This window comes from Heterodontus francisci, chromosome 39 (genome assembly GCF_036365525.1).
Source record: "Heterodontus francisci isolate sHetFra1 chromosome 39, sHetFra1.hap1, whole genome shotgun sequence".
Lineage (NCBI taxonomy): Eukaryota > Metazoa > Chordata > Chondrichthyes > Heterodontiformes > Heterodontidae > Heterodontus > Heterodontus francisci.
Genome location: NC_090409.1, coordinates 14,158,942 through 14,164,941, shown reverse-complemented (window position 1 = coordinate 14,164,941; position 6,000 = coordinate 14,158,942).

Here is a 6,000-nt window from a genome sequence, read left to right as displayed (position 1 = left end):
AGTGCATTCCAGACCTTCACCACTCGCTGCGTGAAAACATTTTCTCATGTCGCTTTTGTTACATTTCCAATCAATTTAAATCTGTGCCCTCGCGTTCTCGATCCTTTCACGAGTGGGAACAGTTTCTCCCTGTCTTCTCTGTCCAGACCCCCACATAATTTTGAATACCTCTATCAACACATCTCTCATCCTTCTACTGTCCAAGGAAAGCAGTCTTAACTTCTCCAATCTATCTTCATAACTGAAGTTCCTCATCCCTGGAACCAATCTTGTCAATCTTTTCTGTACTCTCTCCAATGCCTTCACATATTTCATGGACGCAATATTCCAGCTGAGGCCGAACTAGTGTCTGATACAAGTTGAACATTACTTCCTTGCTCTTGTACTCTATGCCCCTATTAATAAAGTCCAAGAACTGTATGCTTAATGAACCACTCTCTCAAACTGTCCTGCCACCTTCAATGACTAATGAACATATACACCTAGGTCCCTCTGCTCCAGCATCCCTTTAGAATTGTGCCCTTTACTTTATGCAGTCTCTCCATTTTCTTCCTACCAAAAGCAATCACTTCACATTCTCTACATTGAACTTCATCTGCCACTTGTCCACCCATTCAACCAATTTGTCTATGGTATTTTGAAGTTCTACACTAGCTCCTCACAGTTTGCAATGCTCCTAAGTTTCATAACATTCTCAAATTTTGACATTGTACCCTGTACATCAAGGTCTTTGTCATTAATATATCATCAGGAAAAGCAAGGGTCCCAACACTGATCTCTGGGGAACTCCAATACAACCCGTCCTCCAGCCCAAAAAACATTCATTAACCACTACTGTTTGTTTCCTGTCATTCAACCAATTTTGTATCCATGTTGCTACGTCCATTTTATTCCATGAGCTATAACCTTGCTCACCAGTCTGTCGTGTGGCACTGTATCAGATGCCCTCTGGTAGTACATGTACACCAAAGGGACAGAGGAAGAGGAGGAGGCCATTTAACCCCTCAACCCTGTTCCAGCATTCAGTGAGATCATGGCTGATCTTTGGTCGAACTAACACCATAAAACCTGCCTCTGCCCCATATCCCGTACTACCTTCGTTTAACTAAAATCTATTAATCCCAGATCTGAAAATGAACAATTAAACCGGCATGAATTACTATTTACAGACGAGAGTTACAAAGTTATGAAGAAATCTAAAGCAAAGATTGGAGAGGCTGGGGTTGTTTTCTTTGGAACAGAGGATGCTGAGGGGAGATTGAGTTGAGGTGTATAAAATTATGAAGGGCCAAGATAGAGTGGATAGGAAGGACCAATTTCTCTTGGCACAGATGTCCCTAAGCAGGGAAATAGATTTGAAAATTTCCACAATGAATGTCGTGGTGGTGTGATGGCTCCCATAGTGGAATAGCTTGGATGTTTAAAATGGAGGGTATTCCTCTGGATCATCAGAAGTGGCCGCCTGGGTCCCAACTTCATCTACATTTCTCCCTCCTTTCCGCTGTTTCTCTCTCCATACCTATATTTTATATGTTTGTGCACACAGCAGAGAAGGATTACATGAAATTAATATATCTTAGATTCTCCTTTTCAATCCACCCCAACAATCTGTCTCTACCCCCAACCTTATCCCTCTCTTACTCCCTCTCTCTTTGCATATCTCACCCTCTGTCTCTCTTCTAGACTTAGTGATAGCAGGAGAGAGAGAGAGAGAGAGAGAGGAAGACAAAGAAAGAATATTGAAGGCACTATACTCTGTTCCTAAGTTGTGCTGAATCTGCTCTGGGAGTGTTTGATGGGCTACATTAATCGTCCATGTACAGTCCTGTATCAGGTTGTGAAGAAGCAGAGCATGTTCAGTACACAACGGGTCAAAGGGAACGATTCACTCCTGTCTGCTACTGGTAAGAGAGAATGACCTTATCATCAAGGCAGCGTTTGACTGAGTGTGGCATCGTGGAGCCCGAGTAAAACTGAAGTCAGTGGGAGCCAGGGAGAAAACTCTCTGCTGGTTGGAATCATACTAAGCACAAAGGATGATGGTTGTGGTTGCTGGAGGTCAATCATCTCAGCCCCAGGCATCACTGCAGGAATTCCGCAGGGTAGTGACCGAGGTCTAACCATCTTCAGCTGCTTCATCAATGACCTTCCCTCCATCATAAGGTCAGAAGTGGGGATGTTCACTGATGATTGAACAATGTTCAGTTCCATTCACACCTCATCAGGTAATGAAATCCCAGCAGAAAATGCTGGAAATACTGAGCAGGTCAGGCAGCATCTGTGGAGAGAGGAACAGAGTTATTGATTCAGCTCGATGGTTTCCAGATTTCCAGCACCCACAGAGATTTTGCCTCGGATAAAGGGCCCCGACCCTGCACTGTCAAAACTGTCCAAACCTTTTAACCTGTCTGGCCACCTCCTGATGTTGAACATCTCTGTCAAATCTCCTCTCAAGTTTCTCTTCTCTTTTTTTTAATTCCTTTATGGGATGTGAGCATCGCTGGCTAGGCCAGCATTTACTGCCCATCCCTAAGTGCCCTCGAACTGAGTGGCCATTTCAGAGGGCATGTAAGAGTAACATTGCTGTGGGTCTGGAGTCACATGTAGGCCAGAACAGGTAAGGACAGCAGATTTCCTTCCCTAAACGACATTAGTGAACCAGATGGGTTTTTACAACTATTGACAATGGTTTCATGGTCACAATAGACTAGCTTTATTTTAAATTCGAGATTTATATTAACTGAATTCAAATTTCAACATCTGCCATGGTGGGATTTGAACCCATGTCCTCAAAGCAGTAGCCTGGGCCTCTAGGCTACCAGTCCAGTGACGTTACCACTACTCCACCGCCTCCCCAATATGGAGAACACCACCAGATTCTCCATTCTATCCACGTAACTGAAGTCCCTCATCCCTGGAACCATGCTTATGAATCTTTTCTGCACCCTCTCTAATGCCTCCACTTACTTCCGAAAGTGCAGTGCCCACAATTGGACACATTACTCCAGATGAGGCAAAACCATTGTTTTACAAAGGTCTGTCATAACCTCCTTGGTTTTGTATTCTATGTCTCTACTTAGAAAACCCAGGACCCTTTATGTCTTTTAACCATGTTCTCAATCTACCCTGCCACCTTCATTGATTTGAGCACATATACCCTCCGATCTGTCTGTTCCTGCACCCCCTTTAGAATTCTATCCTTTGGTTTGAATTTCTTCTCCTATGTCTTCCTGCCTGTGGAGATGGAAGATGTGGACATGGTTCTTAATGAATTCATTGCATCTGTCTTCTTCACAAAAGAGGGGACGATGCAGATATTGTCATCAAGGAGCAGGAGTTTGAAAAATTGAATGGGATAAACATGTTGAGAGGAAATATTAATGGGTTTAGCATCTTTTAAAGCTGATAATTCACCAGGCTCAGGTTGTTAAGAGAAGCAAGGGAGGAAATATCGGAGGCTCTGACCATCATTTTCCAATCCTCTCTGGTTACAGGCGTGGTGCCAGAGGACTGGAGGACTGCTAACATTGTACCATTAATTAAAAAGGGAGAAAGGGATAGACTGAGTAATTATAGGCCACTCTTCCTAACCTCAGTGGAGGGCAAATTATTGGGAAAAATTCTCAATACAAAAAGAGCAGAAGGATAGCAAAGGAAAGACTAGGGTCAAATAGGGACCAATAGATTAACAGTCTGTGGAGGTGGAAGGGCTGGGCCTGGATCTTAATGAATACATTGTGTCCAATTCTGGGATCACACTTTAGGAAGGACATGGACACTTTGGTGAATGTACAGAAGAGATTTATTGGAACGGTTCCAGAGATGAGATTATTACAGTTATGCTGATAGATTGGAGAAGCTGGGGTTGTTCTCCATAGAGATTGAAGCTTAAAAGGAGCTTTCACAGAGGTGTTTGAAATCATGAAAGGGTTAGATAGAGTTGACAAAGAGAAACTGTTTCCAGTGGCTGAAGGATCGATACACAGAGGGTTCAGATTTATGTGATTGGGTAAAGAATCGGCGTAAGTGTTCATATCAGCCATAATCTAGAATGGCAGAACAGGCTCGAAAGGCTGAATGGCCTCTGCCCGCTCCTATGTTCCGATATTCCTATCAGGTTGGACAAGGCAGCTGGACATTTAGCCAGTGAGTGAGGTTGGAGAGAGAGAAGGAAAAGGACATGTTGGAGCTGGAGGGGAGACAGGTGCAGATGGTTGGGGGGAGGGGGAGCAGCCCCAAGTCGTGGTCCACATAGGCACCAACTTCATAGATAGGAAGAGAGATGGGGATTTAAGGCAGAAATTCAGGGAGGTAGGGTGGAAGCTTAGAGCGAGAACAAACAGAGTTGTTATCTCTGGGTTGTTGCCCGTGCCACGTGATAGCGAAGTGAGGAATAGGGAGAGAGAGGAGTTGAACACGTGGCTGCAGGGATGGTGTAGGAGGGAGGGTTTTGGTTTCCTGGATAATTGGGGCTCTTTCTGGGGTAGGTGTGACCTCTACAAACAGGCTGGTCTTCACCTGAACCAGAGGGGTACCAATATCCTGGGGGGGGAGATTTGCTAGTGCTCTTCGGGGGGGTTTAAACTAATTCAGCAGGGAATGGCAACATAAATTGTAGTTCCAGTGTACAGGATGTTGAGAGTAGTGAGGTCAGGGATAAGGTTACAAGGACGCAAGAGGGCACTGGCAAGCAAGAACTTGGTTTAAAGTGTGTCTACTTCAACGCCAGGAGCATCCGGAATAAGGTGGGTGAGCTTGCAGCATGGGTTGGTACCTGGGATCTCGATGTTGTGGCCATTTTGGAGACATGGGTAGAGCAGGGGCAGGAATGGATGTTGCAGGTTCCGGGATTTAGATGTTTCAGAAAGAACAGAGAAGATGGTAAAAGAGGGGGGCGGGGCGGGGTGGTGTGGCATTTTTAATTAAGGAGAGTATTACAGCGGCAGAAAGGACGTTTGAGAACTCGTCTACTGAGGTGGTATGGGCCGAGGTTAGAAACAGGAGAGGAGAGGTCACCCTGTTAGGAGTCTTCGATAGACCTCCGAATAGTTCCAGAGATGTGGAGGAAAGGATAGCGAAGATGATTCTCGACAGGAGCGAGAGTAACAGGGTAGTTGTTATGGGGGACTTTAACTTTCCAAATATTGACTGGAAATACTATAGTTCGAGTACTTTAGATGGGTCAGTTTTTGTCCAGTGTGTGCAGGAGGGTTTTCTGACACAGTATGGAGACAGGCCAACCAGGGGCGATGCCACATTGGATTTGGTACTGGGCAATGAACCCGGCCAGGTGTTAGATTTAGATGTAGGTGAGCACTTTGGTGATAGTGACCACAATTCGGTTAGGTTTACCTTAGCGATGGGCAGGGACAGGTATATACCGCAGGGCAAAAATTATAGCTGGGTGAAAGGAAATTATGATGCAATTAGGCAAGATTTAGGATGCGTAGGATGGGGAAGGAAACTGCAGGGGATGGGCACAATCGAAATGTGGAGCTTATTCAAGGAGCAGCTACTGCGTGTCCTTGATAAGTATGGACCTGTGAGGCAGGGAGGAAATTGTCGAGCGAGGGAGCCATGGTTTACTAAAGACGTTGAAGCGCTTGCCAAGTGGAAGAAGAAGGCTTATGTTAAGATGAGACGCGAAGGCTCAGTTAGGGCGCTTGAGAGTTACAAGCTAGCCAGGAAGGATCTAAAGGGAGAGCTAAGAAGAGCAAGGAGAGGACACGAGAAGTCATTGGCGGATAGGATCAAGGAAAACCCTAAGGCTTTCTATAGGTATATCAGGAATAAAAGAATGACTAGAGTTAGATTAGGGCCAATCAAGGATAGTAGTGGGAAGTTGTGTGTGGATTCAGAGGAGATAGGGGAAGCGTTAAATGAATATTTTTCGTCAGTATTTACAGTAGAGAAAGAAAATGTTGTCGAGGAGAATACTGAGATTCAGATTACTAGGCTAGATGGGATTGAGGTTCACAAGGAGGAGGTGTTAGCAATTTT